Here is a 23,670-nt window from a genome sequence, read left to right on the forward strand (position 1 = left end):
AGGTGGCCTAGTCTTCTATGCCAGATTTCATTAGCATTTGTAGTTTCATGGATTAGGACTAAGTTGGGCTCTGTGCATAGCCCATACAAGTAGTCTTGTCTTTGACCAGTCATTTTAGCTTTCTTGATGGATGAATTCTTTGGCCAAGCCAATACTCTATTGTCCATGAAGATCACTCTGTATCCATTGTCCTCCAGTGCTGATATTGAGACTAGATTTCTTTTGATGCCTGGAACATATAGTACTCCTTTGAGTTGTAATGATACACCTGACTTTAGTTTGATGGTGCAGGTTCCAACTCCTTTAACTGGATGTGTAGAGTCATCTTCGATAGTTACTTCCTCATCATTCTCCTCTTTCATGGAGTCTAGCACTTCTCTGAATCCTGTAATGTGTCTAGATGAGCCACTGCCGATCACCTAGGAGTTAACTTTGTTTGATGCTTGGTTTGTGAGTGCTGAATAGAGTACATACTTCTCGGGGTCCTCTTCCCTTTTAGATTTTCCTGTTTTGGCAAATGTGGCTTGCTTAGCTCTTTCTGGACATTTGGCAACATAGTGCCCAAATTTGTCATATCTGTAACATTGAATCTGAGAGAGGTCCTTTTTGAAGGTGTTCTTGCCGTGACGGCCTTTTCTCTTCCTGAGTTGTTTCTGCTTGCTTTTCTTGTTTGAGTTCGTATTTAGAACTTGGAGATCTTCATCTATATTCTTTTGCTTGATCCCTTTCTTATTTTGCCTTGATTCCTCTTGGAGATAGTCAGCCTTTAGCCTATCGAATTTTGGAAATTCATCCCTTGCACTGATGCCTTGGACGAATGTTTCCCATATGCTAGGCAACCCATCTAGAGCAATGAGTGTTAATTCTTTGCTTTGGATCTCATATCCAAGGGTTGCCAGTTCATCCCTTAGGGTTGATATTCGCATGAAGTAAGCATTTACTGATTCTTCTTTGATCATGGCTATGTGATTTATTTCTCTTTTTAAAGCCAAGGTTCCACTGGCATTAGATATCTCAAATGCATCTTCAAGTGCTTTGAACATGTTGTAGGCTGTTTCATGTTTCCTTATGATGGGCATGATATTATTTCTTACCCCATCAACTATGATTTTGATGGCCTTGTCATTTCCTTCTCTCCAAGCTGTTTTGTCAGGTTCAGTCTCAGGTTCTGCAGTTTCAGTTTTTACAAATGATTCGACTTTATTTTCTTTTAGAATCATCTGAATTCTGAACTTCCATGCTGAGAAGTCATCACCTCCTCCAAGTCTATCTTCAAATCTGATAGCGCTAGCCATTAGAAGAATTGTGATGCTGAATATATGCTTGCTTTGAATCTTTCACAAAATTGAACAGCCTCAGGTTCGATTTAACTATAGCTGTGATACCATATAAATGATGTTCAATTTACATTCAATATGAAAGTTATATTCTAGTTGATATTATCTTGTTCTATGTATTACTGATTTAAAATATAAATCTGACTATCTTCTTTTGTATGGCAGGTGAGAGGAACATTTATTAATTTCGATGTCCTTTCTCACAAATGCCATTTGATATATATAGCAAGCTGGGTACGATCAAGCAATGCCTTGACCAGTCATGTCTTTTAGACATGACCGATCAAGACATTACTTGATCGTGCCCCTTTGCTAATCGCAGTAATAATAAACGGTGTTTATTTAACAACCGATACCAATCGGTGTATGCTTACATTAACACCCGATAACAATTGGTGGATGCTTATCTTAACACCCGATAACAATCGGTGTATGCTTGTCTTAGCACCCGATAACAATCGGTGTATGTTTACCTTGCTACCCGATATTAATCGGTGTGAACATATATTAACATCCGATACTAATCCGATAATCATTATATTAAATATGTTAACCGATATAAATCGGATTGTATTGGTTAACCCGATTTAATAATCGGTGAACACAAATAATGTAACTGATATTAAATCGGGATTCTATGCTATAGGATGATAATTGATAGTTAAGCATTTGATCGAACTAAGTAGATTGATCATATACAAATGAAGAATGGTTTATCAAATGAAGGATTAATAGCTTGAAGTTTTTCATCATAATTATCGATAGGATAAATGATTGAATGAGAGACTTCATTTATCTCTCATTCAATCATTTATCTTACCGAAGCTATCATGCATTAACAATATTTAGTTATATTCTTTTATATTTAAATTTAAATTTTATTTTTATTCTTTTTCTATTTAATTTTATTATTATTATTTATTATCAAATTCTATTATCAAAGTGGGGACATTACAAAGATCTGCCTCCAGAATGCTTGCCGTTGTCCTCGTTGCTCTGTGCACCACACCTCTAAGAGCTCTCCAAATCTTCAAAATAAGATGAGTGCAAATGAGGAGAATGGACCCCAAAAGCATCCCTCAGTCCACTGGGGTATGACTTTCTCAAAATTTTCACTTTTTCTTTAAAATAGTGTTGAAAACACATTGTCTTAAAGAGGGGCAAAATGTAGACACTGAAAATGACCTACACATACTTGCATCATTATTCACCTCGAATTTTTTCGAAATTAATTAAATAATTATATTATTTAATTAAGCTAACTTTATTTCTTCAGTTATATTAAAAATTCAAATTTCCATCCATTTCACTTTAATTAAATAATTTTAATTATCTCATTTCTTCCAATATAAATTAAATAACTTTGATGATTTAATTAATTTATCATCACACATTAATTAAGTGATTTTTATTTATTACATTAATTAAGTGATTTTTATTTATTTAATTAATTCATTTTCAATTATTCTTCTAGTTCTTTTAATTAAATAATTATTTTAATTATTTAGTTAGCTAGCTTTATCTTCTACAATTTTTTGATGATTGATAAAAGATAGTTTATATTAATATTTTAATAGTTCATACAATTATTCATCCAAATTAACCAAAAATAGGGATTAATTCCTAAAGCATTCACAGACCCAACCATGTATGCCATCCACTTTCCCACACCTACCCACCTACATAGAAATTCCTTCTAAAGATAAAATCAGACCACATAAAATATAAAATCATGCTCAAGCCAGGTAGAACGCCTCCTGAGTTACTTATTTGCTTACCCATTAGCTTGCAGGAACTAGACTGACTAGGCTAATGGTTCACCCTGTTGATCGGTTAGGAAGGGGACATTACAAGTTTCTATATATTGGGGCTTTGGCTTTCATTTTGGGGGTGTGGAAGATTATGATATGTTCTTTGGATATCCTAGGGGTTTGAGGTTTGGTTGTTTCAACCTTCTAGAGGATGAAAACCCTCTTGGAGAAGAATGAGCATGGTGGTGAAAGATTAGAAGAATGAGCATGGTGGTGAAAGATTCACCTTGTTTATTGCGGTGAGATTCACTTTGATTCTCAGTTAGTGTGGAAAGGTATTTGTAGGATTCTGATTGGAAAGTGATAAGTTCAGTTGTCAGGTTTGTGTGGAAAGGTATTTGTAGGATTCTGATTGGAAAGTGATAAGTTCAGTTGTCAGGTTTGTGAAGTTTATTTGAGCTAAGTGTGTATGTGCTATGGATATTTGTATCTGTCTGGTGGTTGTTGTTTTTAAGAATAAATAAATTAATCTTATTGTTTGGAAACCCAAGGTCAGATTTTGGAGCCAAAAGTCAAGATTCACAATAGACAAAATCAGATAAGACAAAAAAATTGATTTGTCTCTATTTGCCAAGTGTGGGTTGTTTAAATCTTCGGTGTCCTGGAATAAGACAAAAGGTTTCAAAAAAAGTTAGAGGTAAAGTTGTGGACTTTTTCCAGGGATGAGATCTTTGCTGGTCGACTCTCTCTTATGTTAGCTGTAGCCGAATTGATCAAATTCACAACCTTTGGGAGTTTTTAGATAAGAAAATTTTTTGGATGCATTTGTGTTTGGACAAATGTGGGAGAGACAAAGAGGCAATCACGGAAATCAAGGAAAGTGGATGAATTTCTTATGGTGTTTGATTACGATTGCGTAAGGTTATTAAGTTTTAAATAAACGAAAAATCTACTTGGAGCGTCAAGAATGAAGGTGAAGCAAATAGTTTGGGTTGAGGTGTGAAGACTTCGGGGTCTTAAGGAGTTGATGACTCTTTTTGGAAGTGTATGTGTATGACATGAAGGAAAGTTTTGGAGTGTAGTGTTAATTCAGGAGTAATATGGACTGGCAAATATTGAACTTTCAAAGTACCAAGGAGTAATAAGACAAGTTGTTGAGTTTCCCCTAGGTTAAGTTGTGGAGCTTAGAATTTGAAGCTTGAAGGGGATCAAACCGAAGTTTGAAGCCGTAGCTCTCCAAAGTGGAAGATTAAGGTGAAGCATTGAAGGCGATATAAGACCATACTTAGCTATTGGCCTTTTTGTAATTTTGTGTTGATTTTGTTGTGAGTATGAACTACTGTGATGGTCGATTTTGTTTCTTGCTCAGATATTGACCTCTTTACATGAGATGTGGTCTTACCTGGAGCTATATGCTGCACAAAAATTGATTTGTTGGTTGATGTGTGTAATGTCCCCTTTTGGGATTACCCTAAATGTTGCCCTTGTAAATATCAAAGTCTTCTATTTTTCACCCTCATTGATTCTGATATTAGATATTGGTCCATTGACTTTCTTGTCTTCTTTGATCTTATGAACGATTCTTCCAATTCCCCCTTCTCAATTGAATTAATCTCTTCTTTATATCTTCATTTATGGGAAGTCAGACCTCTTCATAAGAAATGAGTCATTGCTCTTCATTGCTGCCCTTTGAGAATAATAAATTATTCTCCAAATTGATATCCCTTGCATGTCCTCCTCAAATGAGACTTTCTCCTTTTATATCCTCCAATGTGAGGGAGAGGTCACACCTCTCCATCATGTATGCCCTTTGTCAAAAGACACACCCTTTCACCATTAGCACCCTTTGAAAGAGTGCAACTCTTTATTATTTCTGCCCTTTGAAAGGGACAAAATCTTTCACAATCAGATCTGCACTTCTTATTTAAATCAGATCTGCAGTTCTTATTTAAATCAGATCTGCACTTCTGATTCCCATATTATCCCCCTCAAAATGAGATTCTCTTCTCCCTTTTATATCTCATGTTTGAGGGAGTCACAACTTTTCATTTCATGTCTTTTGACCATTGATTAACTTAATTAAAATTTAATTATTCAATTATATTCTTTTATATTTTAAATTTAATTTTATTATTATTATATATCATTAAATTGTATTTCAAAAGGGGACATTACAGCCCGCCCCACTCAAGATTGGTTGTCCTCAAGCAATGATCAATTTAACTAAATTATCCCAATGCAAGGATTCCTAACCAACCCCTGAAGATTTAATCTTAAGACAAGTTCTCTCTCATCAATTTTGATCGTAAATAGAAGCATGACACACATGTAAGACCTTAGTTGGAATATTCTTTCCTAAATAAACTCATCTTCTTAGGTCAACCAAAAAATAGAGTTCACAATGATAGAAAACAGTAATCATAAATATTTTGTAGTAAATATGCTCAACACAGAGTATACACATAAAAACACGAAGTATACACGAAGCAGAGACATGGATATATTCAAATACAAGCATACACATGTAGATATAGTTTACTTGGTTCACAAGAAGTCCAACCAGGACCAGATCCATCTCTTGGGCCAATCAATCTATCATTTTATCCACGAGAGGCAGGATCGTCCAACTAGGACCAGAACCATTTCTCGGAGTAACCAATCCACAAGAGACAGGAGCATCCAACTGGGACCAGAACCAGCTCTTGGGCTAATCAATCTATCATTTTACCCACGAGAGGCAAGAGTGTCCAACTAAGACTAGAACCATCTCTTGGAGTAACCAATCCACAAGAAGTAGGAATGTCCAACTATGGCCAGTTCCATCCCTTGGGCTAATTAATTCATCACTTGGCCCACAAGAGGCAGGAATGTCCAACTATGACCAATTCCATCCCTCGGGGTTATCAATTCATCACTTGGCCCACAAGAGGTAGGAATGTCCAACTATGACCAATTTCATCCCTTGAGGTAATCAATTCATCACTTGGCCCACAAGAGGCAGGATGTCCAACTATGACGAATTCCATCCCTTGGGGTAATCAATTCATCACTTGGCCTACAAGAGACAGGAACGTCCAACTATGACCAGTTCCATCCCTTGGGGTAATCAATTCATCACTTGGCCCATAAGAGGCAAGAACATCCAACTATGACCAGTTCCATCCCTTGGGGTAATCAATTCATCCATGCAACACAGGTCTATGCATATTCGCCCTTAAGATCTACAACAAAACACCTTCAAAATCTGCTCAATGTTCTTCAAAATCTCTGCTCAAGGGGGTCTGATACAATCTGCTCACAAATCTGCTTAAATCTATGCAAAGTCTGGAAAATGTCTGCCAATAAATCTGGAAAATGTCTGGAATAAATTGCTTCTGAATCTTCTTATGAACTTTGATGTTCTATACTCATAAGGTCTGCTAAATCTGCTCAGAAAGTCTGAAATAATTTGCTTATTAAACCTTTAAATATCTGCTCACAAATCTGTGCATAAGTTTGGAAAATGTCTGCCCATAAATCTGGAAAATGTCTGCAATAAATTGCTTTAGAATCTGCATATGAACTTTGATATTCTAGACTCATAAGTTCTGCTAAATCTGCTCAGAAAGGCTCCTTAAGTCTGATCTTAGGTCTACTACAAATTGCCATTAATTCTGCTCTTTGATCTGCTACAATTTGCCTTTGATTCTGCTCACTAAGTTTGCACAGTTCTGCTTTTCAATTGGAATGATAATCAATTGAATCCATGGTAAAATGATCCCCCAGGCTGGCAAAATCATGGCTCTGATACCACTTGTAATGTCCCCTTTTGGGATTGCCCTAAATGTTACGCTTGTAAATATCAAAGTCTGCTATTTTTCACCTGTTTGCCACATACGGGTAAACGATTAAATGCAGAAAGTAAATGCACAGAACATAATGGAAATATATTAAATAACCAGTCTCTGTATTAATTCAACAGTCCATGTACATCAAGTGCTTATAACATTACATCAGACACAACTATCATCATGCCACTACGAAGGAACGGTATGCAATATATAATACCCGAAGGGGTGCGACCAACCGTCGCGTCCAACTGCCCTTCGAGACGACTAACCAACTGACTGCCGTAACTCTTTATTACCGACGACAACATAAACATAATATGACAACATAACATAATGATTATTCCCGGCAACATCATCCCCCCCAAGAAAAGAAGTCGTCTCCGGACGACTTAATACAAAATAGAGATGACATTAAACAGAACCAAGGTAGAGAACTGCTGACACCAGTCGAGCCCGAAACTTATACACCGGCTGCGTCCTCGCCTGAAAACCCTTTTCTGCTACCATCTGATGCTCAAGTGCGGATGTCACCATTATTGCTTCCGCAAGGAGTTCTTTTTTTTTCCTTGACATCACAATCCTCCGGTGCCTAAACCAAACTTGTCTGCAAAACACGCTTTTTAGTCTTAGCCTCCACCAACTGCTATTCAAATGATACTGTCTCCCTAGCCAATTTGTCCTCGATAGCCACCTGCGCTGCCCTCTCGACATCCAACACCTGGGTACGCTGAGCTGAGTCTCATGCTACTACTGCCTCCAACCTGGTGGTCAGCTCCTCCTGAGCCCTCTGTGCATCCACCCAGACAACCTTACGTCCAGTCGAGACATACTCCGAGTGCCTCAAAGCGTACCATGCATGCCTAGAAGTGGCCACAACCTTCTGGCACAAAGGCTAGGAGACACCTCAAATCCTCCATCACACTCCCCAAAGGCTAATAACTAAACTGAATAAATCTCTGGTGCCGTATGATTTCGCGTGCCTACAATGCCTTCCCTTGGACTTTGTTTGTTCGCAACCTCCAAATCCGTCTCCCTCTACGACGTATGGCTTCTCGCCAATGTTGAGCTTCAGGCTTCTTTCTCATAGTACGGGACAACCCAACACTTACTGTGACTTCTCTGATGCCATTCGCCCAACTCAAGAAGTGTATTGTAGCTCAAAAATAAAAAGTGTAGTGACTTCTCTGTATTCCGGCAGGTATACCTCCTCTGTTGCTTGCTCTGGTTCCTCTAGTTCGAGCCTGTAGCTTTGGAACATTTCGTAATCCTCCATCTGCCAGTGGAAGAGCTCGTTCAATGATCCTGTCTCATCCTTGGAGCACTCTCCTAGTTTGAGAATCCCTTCGTCGTTGGGCTCCCTGCAGCCTCGTCCTTCGTTCATCAGGTCGCCTTCTCCTTCACCCTCCGATTCCGAAGATGCCAGTTCCTCACTAACCATCTGTGTCTCGAGGTCTATGATAAACTTCCTTCCTCCATTCTCCATAGACAGAGTGTTCTTCTTCCAGTTGTGGGTGGCCTTGGTTACCACCAGCAACCCTCTCCCTAACACCAATTTACAACCCTCCGAACCACCCGAAAGTCCATGGCACGCATCATTTCTGTGATATTTCAAGATGTCAACATCCTTCTTCTCCACTCTAATATTTTCAGCGTCCTGGCTCTAGATGTCATTGAATGATTTTTCAATCTGGTCGTCGTCGTTTTTTTTTCCACTGTAATGTCCCCGATGGCACCCCGGCCATACAACCTCCCCGTATGATCAACAACAACACTGACACCTCCAATCATACGACCACCTTCTCGTGCAGTCAACACCCCTCTACCGTACGGATCACCCCATACGGAATACACGACCAACCGTTTACCATACACATCGTACGAGCCTCCTTCTGCACGCCGAACGCTTAACTACCTCCTGGATGGCTGTGTATGGCTGCGTATGCCTTCCTGTGCTTGCGCGCTGCATTGTTGGGCGGAGTGCGTGTTTGTGTGCCTGTGCGTTTGGGGCTGTTGTGTGTTTTATTTCTTGCGTGGTTTCCATCGCACGATGGTCCCACCGTCGGTATTCCCACCACCAGTGTTGCCACCGCACGGTGGTTCCACCGCCGGTGTTGCCACTGCATTGTGGATCCACCGTCGGGGGCCCCATCGTTGGTGTTGCCACCGCACGGTGGTTCCACCGTCGGTGTTGCCACCGTACGGTGATTCCATCGTGGTTTTTTTTTTTTTTCGATGCCGTACGGATTGTACGGATTTTTTTAATTTAAAATTTTCTTCTAAGTGTCCAGATTCGGCTCGAGTTTCATGCCTCTGGGATCGCCCTTTCTCGGTTTGCCTTGCTCGAGAGTCTCCCGCTTCGTTCCCGTGCCTCTGGAGTCGCTTGCCCGGCCTCTTAGGTCCCCTTCCGTCCTATCGGGTTCTCCTTTGGACTCTCGGGTGTCCTTCTGGCCTCTCGGGTCCCCTGCGCGCTTCTCGTGGTAGGGTTTCAATTTGGACCCGTTGGTGGCAAGTCTATTTTCAATGGCCCTCCGAAGACCTGGAACCACAAATTCTACAGGGACCACGGTCTCCTTCCCGTACATAAGAAGAAGAATAATAAAGATTTTGAAGGCTGCGGCCTTCCACACAGGGTTCCAATCGTTGCCGACACGAATGATCTTCGGATTATCTACGTCACCGAGGTTTGGGGCGTCTCCCTTCCAATATTCTCTGTATTCCGGCAGGTACACCTCCTCTGTTGCTTGCTCTGGTTCCTCTACTTCGAGCCTATAGCTTTGGAACATTTCGTAATCCTCCATCTGCCAGTGGAAGAGCTCGTTCAATGACCCTGTCTCATCCTCGAAGCACTCTCCTAGTTTGAGAATCCCTTCGTCGTTGGGCTCCCTGCAGCCCCGTCCTTCGTTCCTCAGGTCGCCTTCTCCTTCACCCTCCGATTCCGAAGATGATGCCAGTTCCTCACTAACCAACTGTGTCCCGAGGTCTATGATAAACTTCCTTCCTCCATTCTCCATAGACAGAGTGTTCTTCCAGTTGTGGGTGGCCTTGGTTGCCACCAGCCACCCTCTCCCTAAGATCGCATCATACCCTTTTTTCTTTAGTGGGATTACCACGAAGTCTAGTATGAAGGGTTGCATCCTAATGGTAACTTGTTGGCCCATCAGTGTTCCAATGGGTTTGATTCCATGCTGATCTGCTCCCAGTAGATTGAATGTAGATGGCCACAATGTCGGCTTCCCCAGCTTCTGCTAGGTTTCTTCTGGAAGAACATTCACTCCTGATCCACCATCGACGATGGTATCGGTTAGAATGGTGCCAAGGATACCCATCTCCACAATGGCTGGGTTCCTTCCAGTGTTAACTGCCAGCAGCATGGGGTCTATTGCAGACCCCCTAGGAACATCTGTGCGGTGGTTGGTATTGGTGCATGGTTGGGAGAGATTATTCAGCCACGCCGTTTGTAATTGAGGCATCGTCTGGAGGAGGTCATGTACCTTCACAGGCACCCCCAGTTTTAATTTTAAAATTTGATTTAGTATAGCATCCTCCGCCTCCGGTCGGCTGGAAGTACCCACCGTACCCTTCGCCTTTGCCCTTTCTCGTATCTCTTTCTCAATTTCTTCCCGTGCTTCCCGTACCCTTCGCTTCTCCGTCTCCGAGTTTGGGCACATTGCATGTCTGGCTTGGGCGCGGGTTACGGCCAACACTTCCTCTTCTTTGGTTTCCTCGATATTGAGCAAGTTGACGTCGGACTTCGGGCAGGTGGCGTCTTTGTGGTCTCCCGGTCTGCACCATTTGCACAAATATTGTGTGGTCTCTCCCTTCGGGCAATCTCGGGCAAAGTGCCCCCACTGGTTGCACGCTTTGCATTGTACCATTGGTCGACCTTTGGAGTCGTATTGGATCCGACTCCTTGTATTGTTATTGTTGTTTCGTCCTCCCCACCGGTTATCTCTGTAGCCTCCCGATGTTGTATTGTTGTTCGCCTGGGAGTTGCCAGTACCGCCTGACGTAGTGGGTTGTTCCTATGTAAGCAATACTTGTTGGTTTCGTGTTTTCATGTTGTAAGGGCATTCTTTGATGACGTGTCCCAACATCTGGCAAATTTTGCAGAATGCCTTCTTCGGGTAGGTGCCTTTTGTGTGACCTTCTTCCTTACAATCAGTGCACCACACGTCTTCGTTTTTGCTCATGCTTCCTTTCATGTTCTTAAATTCCTTCAACATATGGTGCATATCCTTTTGAAGAGGTTGCACCTTCTTACTTGATGATTCGTCACTGCTGCTTTCTCTCGAGGACTCCTCTTCTGTAGAGGACTTCTTTTTCTTCCGCGATGTTTTGCCTTCACTTTCCAAATCCATTGCACGGTTGTACGCGTCATCGTATGAGGTGGGCGGTACAATTTTCATCTTTCTCCGCAGGGATGACCGCAACCCTTCCACGAACCAGCTCTTCTTTAGTCCGTCAGTCAACTGGTTCTCCATCTTCCCCAGTAACTCCTTTAACCGTCGGCTGTATGTTCGCACTGTCTCGTGCTTTCCCATCTTTGTGCTTAATATCTCTGCCACGATCTCATTATCATCTCGAAGGAGTCGAAACTCCTTCTCGAAAGCTTTCTGTAGGTCATCCCATGTTTCTACCTTTGCTTTATCCACATCAGAGTACCAATCAATGGCTACTCCTCTCAGGGTGGCAGGGAACTGCACCACCCAATCCGCTTTGTCAACTACCCCGTTGGCTGACCATATTGTCTCACATGTATGGTAGTGCCGTACATGGTCATCGTTGCCATCTCCGTTGAATTTAGGCAACTCTTGTTTGCCCGCCATCGATGGGGGTCGTCTTCCTGGAGGTGGCTGTGGCTGCGTCTGTGCGCCGCTCCCTCCGGCACCGGTGGTGTGTCGTGTGTGGGTGACTGGAGGTACGGTGCTTTGCCTGTTGTGTGTGGCACTGTTGATGTGTATTTTATACACCATCATACACAGAATAAAATACCAATAGGCATCTTATCCTCTCTTGAGAAAATAGTCTCTAACTGCTGAAGATTCGCGTAAAGGATCAGTTAGGAAGACTCCAAGGTTCTGTTAGTAGGGTCTCTACGTGTGGACAAGCTTCCAGCGGTATGATGTGATTTGCTGTTTCCTTCAAGGGGTCTTACGCATTCTGAAAGTTCAAGATTTTACTAAACTAAAGAAACTTTTCAAAAAGAAACAAAAGAGTAGGGTTTGAAAGAGGTCTAATCTAGCCTAACCCTAAGAATGACTTCGTATGGACAAGACTTGGCAAGATTCAACCAACTTCAATTTTGCCATAAGATAACAACTCTATTGAAATTGATGCGATCTTCTAAGGTAACAAAATGATATTCAATGCATCAAAGATCAAAGATACTACCACGAAGGTACATATCTAAGATACAATAATGATTGAAGATTAAGGGACTCAAAGTATTCTTCAGTCGACCACGCAAGGCGTTCCTACAATCAGCAAGAAGCTAGTGGTTTGGATTACGAATCCTACCAAAGATCAAGTCTCACACAATGTCCTTCAAACTAACACACTACCTTGATTGAGCATGATTCAAGTAAAATCAAACAACCATGAAGATAACCAAGAAAGTTACAACAAAACACCATAACTTCAATATTTTATTGATTTCCAAGTCATCATGTACAACAATTGCTTGAATTCCTCTCTTCAAAACTCAATCTTGCTACAAAATAAAATTGCTTCTAACTCTCTAATACAACAAACTCTTTGATATCTAACTATTGACTATTGACTATTAACTATTACCAAATGAAACGAAAAATGAGGGTATAAATAGCATCCTCAATTACAATGAAAGGTCTAGATCGAAAGTAGATCAACGGTCAAGATCATGACACCTAAACCCTAATTAGGGTTTGTTACAAATGGCCTCCTTTTTACTGAACAATATTAAATACATAGCCAAATATTAAATTTGGCACAAAAACCTAGGAGACATAAACCAATGACAAATAAGATGCCATGTCATCTATAACAACCTTTCATCTAGAATCTTATTCCCTTTCCAATGTTCTTTTTTGGCATATGCAATGAATCTTGTCACGATTCCTTCGATTTCTGCAATTGGAATCTCGGGAAGATTCTTCATACTCTCTTCCAAGTGGATGACCTGATCGAATGCATCTAGAAGAGCTGCGTCCCAAGTAGATTCAAGTTCCTTTGTTCTTTCAATCAGGAGCATGGTGGCAAACATTTGATCATATTGCTCATCTGTAACATTTGCGTCCTTGCAAAAGATGACCTTGATTCTATCCTCTAATTCCTGCATATCCACATCTGTCTCGACCTCGATCCTTCTGCCAAGAATGGTACGAAGTACCTCAAATACTCTGTCCTGGATCGGATTGATCACCTCCTCAACTTGGCCACATCTAACACTAATGTCCTCGAAGAAAACACTCTTCATATGGAGTAAGGTTGACCACTGAAACAAACTGTGAGATTCTCCATCCAAGATCTTCTCTTGCGCTAAAACTTTCCTTGATGTGTGTCTAATTACCTTCAAGACAGGAATGATGACATCCTTGGTATGGGCAAATGCAGCTACTGTTATCATCAAATTGTGGATTATCTCAAGAACTTGGATAGCTTGATGAATAGTCTTCATCATCCTCGTTACAAATTCTATGGCCACTGTATGAGATCTATCCATCCAATTACTTGTACGTTGGACCATGTTCCTGAATCTTTCTGCCTCATTGATTGATTGAAGTGGAAGTGCTTGCACTGGTGATCTAGCTGGATCCTGACGTCCCAAAGGTTCATTGATGTGACTGAAATAAGTCCTCCATGCACCGACCTCTCTCTCAAGCTTTCTGTTCTTCTCCATTTCTTCTCTAAGCTTGTCTTTCAATGCCTCAAATGAATCGGTGGCATCATCTAAAGTCTGCTCTGCTGTAGATGGTCCTAGCTCAAATGTCTGTATATCATATTCCTCTGCTAGGATCTCACCTTCATATTTGTCTACTGCCGGTGTAGCTATCTGCAATTTCCTGGATCCAGTCTCATCTCGAATCATCTTGGACATCTTGGTAGCCTTCCTCTTCTCTGTTACTTCATGGGAATGTCCAACAAGGCTCTCTAAATCAATTGCACTATCCTCGTCCTCTACTACGATCACCTTGGTTAATCTTTCCTTCAACCAATCTGGGATAATCGATCTTGTTTCTTGAACTTGAATCTCTTTATGCACTATTTCTTCTTGTCTGGGAGGAGATGTCATTTCATTGTCTTCTTTATCTTCATCTAACTCATAATCTTGGAGAGATCCATCTGGTGAACCATGCTGTGCCTGTCCTTCCTCCTGCCTATCGTTTTGCACCATAGACTCCATGGATTCTTCCACTTGAATTGTTTTCTTCTCAGGTCTAGAAGATGTACCGGATGATCGATCTCTGTTAGCCTCTTGTTTCTTCTTGGAAGATTCTCTCTTTCCTCTTCGAACCTCTTGGATGGATATTGCCGTCACTGGCACATCGAAGGTTTCCTTCACCTGAATTTCTAGGATTAGGATTGCCTTCACTCACACTAGCTCCACCTTCGGCTGGTTTCTCTTCCAAAGTGAAAGTCATAGCTATGCCTTGTTCTCTCAACTTCTGATGTTGTATGTCAACCCATCTGCGAGTACAAGACAAGACTGGTGCCATCAAAGTATCTAAATCCACGACCTCGGGCTCATTCCAATCTAACCTTATTGTTTTGCTTTCTCGATCATAGGAAGACTGGATATGTCTGCCACTGTCTTGAGCTTGGTCGGCCACTCTGTAAATCCTGCATTTCCTGATGAAATCCAAAGGCAATCTCGAATGCATTTTCCGTTTCACTTCAAGATCATCCAAGAGATTCATCATAAAATCTTCTATTTGGTACTCATGCCTAAATTTCCTGCTGACTGTCTCCTCTAAATGTCCATGTGGATCAAAGCTTTCTCTCAAAGCAAAAGATGGAAAAGAATACAAGGCTAACTCCTTCTCTGCGTCATCCATAGCTAAAGCATTAGGACATACCTCAACTGAATTACCCAAAATGATAGGTACTGGAACTCCATTCTGATGTCTGTGTCTGAATGCCTTTACATATGCTGCCAACTGTCTCGTTACTTCAAGTAACACAATTCTGTCTGTCGGATATCTCGGCAACATGTATGGAGGTAAAGGACATCCATGCACTCTAATATAAGTAAACTTGGGAAACTGAATGAACCAAGCACCGTACCTTTTTATGAATTCTTGTGCATCTTGAGATAATCTGTTGTGAATTCCACCTTGCAACGTCCTTGTGATGTGCATCGTGAAAGTATCATTAACTAGCTTGTAGTTGCTCCCTGGCGGATGATGCAAGTAGGCATAGGAATCACAAGCTCTGACCTCGCTGGGTCCTCTTCCAATCACTCCTCTGTGAGGTAGTCCTGCGTACTCAACACTCCTAATCAAGGCATAGATGACATATGAACTCATGTGGAAGGACTTAGTAGCCTTGAGTCTCCTCAACTGTACGTCCAAGCAATGGCTAATCATCCTAGCCCAATGTATCGTACCTTTCCCTTGAACAATCACCTGGATGAAGTAGAACATCCACTTCTCAAAATAGAAGGCATGAGGGGCTCCTGTAACTCGATTGAGCATGGTAATCAAATCTCTGTACTCCTCCTGGAAATCAATCCCGTGCGGTGTGTTCGGGACCTTGCTCAGACGGGGACGGCTCTTGAGTAACCAGTTCTTATTGATAATGCTTAGACAAGCATCTGGATCATCTTCGTACATTGATCTGGCTCCTTCTATGCTCTTGTATATCATGTCCCTGTGCTCTGAAAGATGGAAAGCTTCACTTATAGCTTCCTCTGAAAGGTACGCCAAAGTGTTTCCCTCATTGGACACGATCGTTCTGGACTGTGGATCATAGTGACGAGCACACTCAATCATCAACTCATGGCACTGAACAGCTGGAGGAAAGCCGGCCGCCTTAATGATGCCACTCTCGATTATTCTCCGGGCGACAGGTGATGGTTTGCCAATGTAAGGGACCTCTCGAAACTTCTTCGTGCTGAAGTTACCCAAGTTTGTATCTCCAATGTTGCTCCACTTCGACACGATCTTGGTCTCCACTTCTTCGGTTTTTTGATCTTCTTTCATGAGAGCTGAACGACTGGTGGATGCTCTCGCCTTCGGGGTCGCCATACCTACACAACATTTCATAATAAGAAGCTAGATATTGCAATAAATAACATAGATTAGAGAGTAAATTTTAGGAAACTTCATGATAAGTCTTTGAGTTATCATTTCCTAAAATAAAACGATTGAGCTAGGAATTCAAAATCCAAAATTCAAAATTTAGACTATGACGATTAACGAATAAAACAATAAAACCAAATCGCCATACCTCAAATCGAGAGCTAACTCTAGAATGCAAAATAAAAAGGATTCGCCTAGGCAAAATTGACGTATAAATAGTCTTCAACGCAATCTCTCCTTTTAAAATATCAATTTCGCCACCTTTTGAGTCTTTGACGTGATCTCCTCTATCCTTGGCAAAGCAACGTTCCTCTTATCAAGTTCGCCACCCTTCAAGTTTTTGACGTGATCTCCAATGGATTTGACAAGCTCGCACAAATGGAAACCTCAAGTTCGCACCACCTTGCTTGGAATGAAATTCACTCCACCTTGGATATCAATTCGCACTTTCCTTTGATCGCATATGAGATGAAAATGATAATGTGAAAATAATGATTTTCACCTCCCCTTTATAGCGCTCACCTCTTACCACCATATAGGCCGACTTTGGTAAAATAAAGCAATTTTTAAATGATTTTTTAATAAGTAATAAAGGCCGACCTCCATATCTTAGCGCTCTTTTGATTTTTTAATTAATAATTAATTAAATGCCTTTGTTTTTAAATTATCAAATTCGATTTTTTAAAGGCAAAATAATTAATAAATGTTAAGCGCAACATTTAAATGCTAATTTATTGAATTTCAAAAATTATCGATTTAGCATTTAAAATAAATTCAAAAAACATTTGTTTTGGGCGCCAAAATTTGAAAATGAAATATACATACCTCATCTCCCTGGTCCCTGACTGAGGGACAGGAGCGATCCATCAATTTGGTCTTAATCTTTGCACTTTTGACGTCCAAAGTCTTCATCTCCACGTTCAAATCGACATTTTAGCTGGGTCCTTCGAGTTTGATTGACTTGTTTGTGCGAAGTAAGTTCTTTAAATGTGATATCGCCCTGGTCCCTTGGAGAGGGACAGGAGCTATCCTTGTCTTCTAGCTTGAAATTCATCGTTTTTGATTTTAACTCTTCGTTCATTGCCTTCCAAATGGCGTTTTAGACCTTGTGCAATTTTATTTTGACGTGATCTTTAAAGGATAACATGTGTCTTGGCAAATATCGCCCTGATCCCTTGGAGAGGGACAGGAGCAATCCTCATAATTTCTCTTTGACCTGGCATCTTTAATCTCTAATCTTCATTGTAGGGCGAATAATAACATTGTTTGTTCATTCCATGCTTGTTCCACTTGACTTTTACAAGGTATTTAGACTTTAGAAAGATTATCGCCCTTGTCCCTTGGAGAGGGACAGGAGCGATCTTGAAGCTCTAGTCCAAATGCATCACCTCTCAAACTTGGTTCTTCGTTCATTGCCTCTTAAAGGACGTCCTTGATCTTGCATGAACTTGCCTTGACATGATTTTGACGAAACATGAATGTTTTAATGAAATCGCTCTGGTCCTTGTCCAAAGGACAGGAGCGATATGAGTTCCTTGCACAAATTGGTAACACTTTAACGTTCAAAACTCTTGCATATCATCTTCAAAAGACACCTTATACCTTGTGCGATCTCGAAAAACCTTGACTTGGCATGAATTTGAAGGAAAATGAAGGATCCCATACAAATCGCCCTGGTCCCTTGGAGAGGGACAGGAGCGATATAGCTTCTGTGTTCAATTTGAGGATCTTTTAACGTTTGAAGTCTTTGTATATCACCTTCTAATCATGCCTTGGACCTCATACGACCTTGCAAAACCTTGACCTTACGTGATTTTTGAGGGATTTGGCTAATATAATAAACATCGCTCTGGTCCCTTGGAGAGGGACAGGAGCGATCCTTGTGTCCTTGGTCAAATTTGCGAACTTTTGATCTAGGTTCTTTGTTCATCACGTTCCATATAGCATCTTTGACGTTGCCTATCCTTGCCTGATGGAGATGTCTTAAAATGTCCTCACCACCTTGTTCTTCGCCTTGGAGTGTCCTGAACTTGGAGGAACGGCAATATAACCATTATATCGCCCTGGTCCCTTGGAGAGGGACAGGAGCGATCTTGCTCTTGTGGGCTTCACTTCACTTTATCACCTTCAAAATTTATCTTCAATGACCTCGTAATGCCTCCTTTCATTCATTCATGCCTTGAGATCGGTTGTAATTTGGCGAGAAAATCATCTACAACAAAAATCGCTCTGGTCCCTTCCTGAGGGACAGGAGCGAACTAGGCATTTGAGGTCCCTTGTTGACATTTGGTAATCTTCAATTTATCTTCAATGAGTTCATTTCACCCTGTTTCTTGCCTTCAAACTTATAACTTGCTTGATTTTCGTCCAGAACATGCCCTATGAAGAATATCGCTCTGATCCCTGGGAGAGGGACAGGAGCTACAATGTACTTCGCCCTGGTCCCTTCCTGAGGGACAGGAGCAATTTTGGCATTCTGGACCACTCTCCTTCATGTCGGCACTTCAAGTTATATTCATTTGATAAAACATATCTCCTTGGACCTCTTCAAATCGTTAAGTCGTCAAAATCCTGCAAGGACAAAACAATATTTGATTTGTAGCTCCGGTCCTTCACTGAGGGACAGGAGCGATTTTGACTCCTGGAGGCACTTCCGTGTTCGTAAAATTCTTCAATTTATATTCAACGGAAAGATCACGCCCTTCCTCATCACTTGCAATTCGAAATTCACTTTGACTCTGCAGGGACAGTAAGATATTTGAAAACGAGCTCCGGTCCTTCACTGAGGGACAGGAGCGATATTGCTCTTACAGGCCAAAATAACATGATCTCACAAGTTTAATCAATTCACGAGGCAAAAACAAATCATTTCAAATGCCTAGGATCAAAAATCAAAAAGGTCAAAATTTGGTCAAAATTAGTCAATTGGACAAAATTCACATTTCACCTTCAACACTTAGACAAATTTAAGCTCTGCACTCAAAATTCCAATTGAAAATAGACCATTTTGACGAAAACATTGCAGTCAAAATTTGCATTCTACGAGAGAAGGCTCAAAAGCTCTCAAAATTGACTGGATTCTGGCCTGAAAAGACGGCAATTAAAACCCTAAGGCTTGACCCTAAATCCAGACAACTAACTGACTAACAAAACCCTAAAAGCGAGCGAAAAACGAGCAAAAAAAAAAAAGAGGGGGTCCCCATATTCAATGGGGCGATGTGTGAAATGGTCACAACAGGCACCTACAACCGTACGGTTGTCCTCCCCTCCGTTCTCACCCGCACCCACTCCTGGCTCCCTCTGGTGATCCTCACTTCGTGGTGTAAGGGATAAGTTTCTAAATTGATCTTGGGTCTCTTCGACTAGATTCCTCCGTAACCTTGTTTCTTCCAGAAACTCTTCGTGGCTTCTCACCCTACGGTGTTCTAGCGACGAGTAGAAATTTCCCTCGGCTTCTGCACCCTCCGTGACACGTCCTTGGTTCCCTTCGGGCCACCATTCGGCAAGTCGTCCTACGGCAAGTTGCCTCAGCCTCCGTCTACGTTCTACTTGCTGTTCCAGAATCAAGGCCCTCTGCGCGGCCTCCCACTCGTCCGTTTTTGCTTTCTTATTTCTATCTTTATTTAATAGGTTGGGCATTAATTTTCCATAATTCACAACACATAAACCAGAACACGCCTTCACTAATTCATTTCGTCAATACAACTCGTGTCAATATTATGACACCTTTATTTGAATATAGAATGTTCCTTTATCCCTATGGGATTCAGGGTTCAATTCCTTCCTGGCCTCGTGCCATCCCGCTCCGCTTCCTGACGGCTGCTTTCTTCGTATTGTTGAAGGATTTGTTGGTGTCGCTCTTCCTGGGCAATTTTCTCCAGGCGAGCTTGTTGTGCCATCGATGCCTGTGCAAGCAACCGGGGAAGGTGGTTCATCAACCGATTTACTGCTGGGCTAACCTCCAGCGCTGTCCACACGACACTTGGTGGGATTTCCGCCTCCGTGGCCTCTCGTCGGACGTAGGTCTCGATGGCTACCTGGAGTAGAATTGAAAATTCCCTCATCGCAGTGTCTTCTCCATTGTAGAGCTCTGTTTGCACGTCGTCGGCCTCTGGGTTTATCTCACCAATGGGTAGGCCCATCGTGTCAGTGCGCCATCCGCGTCTTCCGTTCCCGAGTATGTCTAGGCAACGGCGCCAAATGTTTGCCACATACGGGTAAACGATTAAATGCAGAAAGTAAATGCACAGAACATAATGGAAATATATTAAATAACTAGTCTCTGTATTAATTCAACAGTCCATGTACATCAGGTGCTTATAACATTACATCAGACACAACTATCATGATGCCACTACGAAGGAACGGTATGCAATATATAATACCCGAAGGGGTGCGACCAACCGTCGCGTCCAACTGCCCTTCGGGATGACTAACCAACTGATTGCCGTAACTCATTATTACCGATGACAACATAAACATAATATGACAACATAACATAATGATTATTCCGGGCAACATCACCCTCATTGATTCTGATATTAGATATTGGTCCATTGACTTTCTTGTTTTCCTTGATCTTATGGACGATTCCTCCAATTCCCTCTTCTCAATTGAATTAATCTTTTCTTTATATCTTCATTTGTGGGAAGTCGCACCTCTTCATAAGAAATGAGTCATCACTCTTCATTGCTGCCCTTTGAGAATAATAAATTATTCTCCAAATTGATATCCCTTGCATGTCCTCCTCAAATGAGATTTTCTCCTTTTATATCCTCCAATGTGAGGGAGAGGTCACACCTCTTGATCATGTATGCCCTTTGGCAAAAGACACACCTTTTCACCATTAGCACCCTTTGAAAGAGTGCAACTCTTTATTATTTCTTCTCTTTGAAAGGGACGGAATCTTTCACAATCAGATCTGCACTTCTGATTCCCATATTATCCCCCTCAAAATGAGATTCTCTTCTCCATTTTATATCTCATGTTTGAGGGAGTCACAACTTTTCATTTCATGTCTTTTGACCATTCATTAACTTAATTAAAATTTAATTATGTTGAATTATAATCTTTTATATTTTAAATTTAATTTTATTATTATTATATATCATTAAATTGTATTCCAAAGTGGGGACATTACAATGTGTGAGGTTAGTGTAGGAAAATAGTAGGGTGTGGATACCTTAACAGGGCAGTTTGGATAGTCAAGTGGTTGTTGGGTGATGTGTGGGGGTCATCATAAGATAACAACAACGTTCATGCCATTCTGGTATCTCATCTTGATTATAGCATTGTGACTTCTTGCATATGTTAGGGTGTTGGAAAATAAGAGATATAATCAGCATCAATTCAGTCCATTAAGCTGGTTATAACCTCTAATGTAAAATGTTGCCTTCTTGTGTGTAAGCAAAGGATTACCATACATCTGAGAAAAGGTTAGGAACAATCTTATTATTCTCTCTAATTTCTTGCAATTAATTTATGGTTGGATTAGCTCTGTAACAGAAGTTGGTTCTTTTCATCTTTTGAATGTATCATTGTAGTCTTCATTTCTATTATGCTATGCTCTCTCTATGTGGAATGAAATCATTACAAATCTAAACTTTCAAACCTGCAACCAAACTTAATCATTCTCACATAGTCTGAAAACTGTTTGACAAAATATCTCATGTTGGAAAAGGTGAGAAAATAATGGTGCTCGATTTGGGTTAGGACATTACAGCACTACAAGGTCCATGACAAGCTTTTGAAGATTAGGTGTTGTAGAACCATAACTTCCTACCACAAATCTACAAGGATAAAATTTTCCATTTATTAGTAAATTAAATTTAAAATAAATGGTAAATTAAAATTTAAACATATGTTTTTTTTACTTGGTTGTAGTGTGGCTCTCCCACAAATGCAAAAATTTGAAGAAAACAATGCCTCCTCAGTCTTCTTATAAGTATATATCTCATCAAGTATGAGGTCTTAGAGGTTCTCATCATCAACCAATCTATCATACATGTGTTGAGGCCAAGAAGAACCTATGCATTGGCTTTGAAAGTAGGGGATAAATAAAATTTGGGGTTCAAATAGTAGGCAGCAACATCAACATGTTGGTGGAGTTATTGGTTCCACCTCTAATCAATTATGTGCCATATGGGTTCATATTTGGTCTTGTTTGACCCATACAAATGCTAAATGCCTCTTTGGCCTTATCCATGGCCTCATATAGATATTTCATGGGTTTTTGATCTCTATCCTCCAATCGTAGAACCGTAACCTATGGTTCTAACACCTAAATATCAAAATTTAATAAAATCAACAAATTTTAATATAAGAAAATAAAAAACTAAATAGAATTTGAAGTTTGAAAGCTGACATTGATGATCTTCTCCATGACTTTGGCAAATCTATTATAAAAAAATGGTCTACCTTTTTTGGTTTACCCATTTTGGATCAAGGTGGGTTTTGTTTGGCTTTTTTGGTCCTTGTGATCCAAAAGTGTGTTTGTTGTTATGTGTTAGTAATGTTGTATAAAAACATTAGTCATGTTAGTGGGTATTTTAATGTTAGTAATATATTAATGTTTATGTTTTGTGGATAATTGTTAGTTATTGATGGGTACTTCTAAGTTGCTTAGGAGTTTGCAATGCCAATTTTCATCCCCACATGATATAGTCTTATTGTGTCTGCATATTTTTTGTTAAAAATATTTGTGTATCTTAGAATGTTTTGGGCATCTGATTTCAACATGAAACAATTGCTTTCTAGATTGGCAATTTCCTTTGGGGTGAAGACTGACTGTAACTTGAAGGGTTATCCTTGTGAGGTTGAGAAGCACTGACCTTGTGGGGTGTTGGGTAACATCTTATAGCCTATGAATGGGAACCATTATTTCCCACCATGGTGGAACATGAACCCACATTTTGATGACAGACCAGCCAGTAATATATTGAAGGCCAATAATCAGATTCTAACTTGTTTCATCTCTTACAACTATTTTCACTCATCTTCTATGGCTGCTACATATCTAAATATACATCATTGAAGGCAATGGTAGAGCAGAGTAGATAGGGGTTTTGCCTTCATATTCGAAAACCATCAACCCTTTCTCCCCAAGTTGCAATATCAATATAATTTATGGCATCACATAGACAACCCACTTATGAATTGAGGGAGTTCACTTATGTCCTTTAGGAAGATTCTAATGATAGATAATAGAGATCTTACAATACCCCTCAGTGTATGCATATTGAGTTGTGACATTACAACTTTATCATTTGTAGAGTTAATATAATTAAAAATATTTCCATATGCATATTCTGCTCCTATTATTTTGTAACATCCTTTTATTTAGCATTTGCATTTCTGACCTTCAATTGTATGTACAATGTAATTGTTACAATGATGTGCTTCCATGTGTAACACATTCAAATTCCAACTGTTAGAGCATAATGGTTTGATATTCCTAGGATCTGGATACTTCATT

General features: G+C 40.5%; 1 protein-coding gene across 2 annotated transcripts in view; it reads left to right on the forward strand.

The window, feature by feature from the left end:
* LOC131029744 (uncharacterized) overlaps positions 1-23,670 on the forward strand; it is a 229,446-nt gene that overhangs the window by 71,932 nt on the left and 133,844 nt on the right. The window lies entirely within an intron of this gene.

The sequence above is a fragment of the Cryptomeria japonica genome, chromosome 9 (genome assembly GCF_030272615.1).
Source record: "Cryptomeria japonica chromosome 9, Sugi_1.0, whole genome shotgun sequence".
NCBI lineage: Eukaryota > Viridiplantae > Streptophyta > Pinopsida > Cupressales > Cupressaceae > Cryptomeria > Cryptomeria japonica.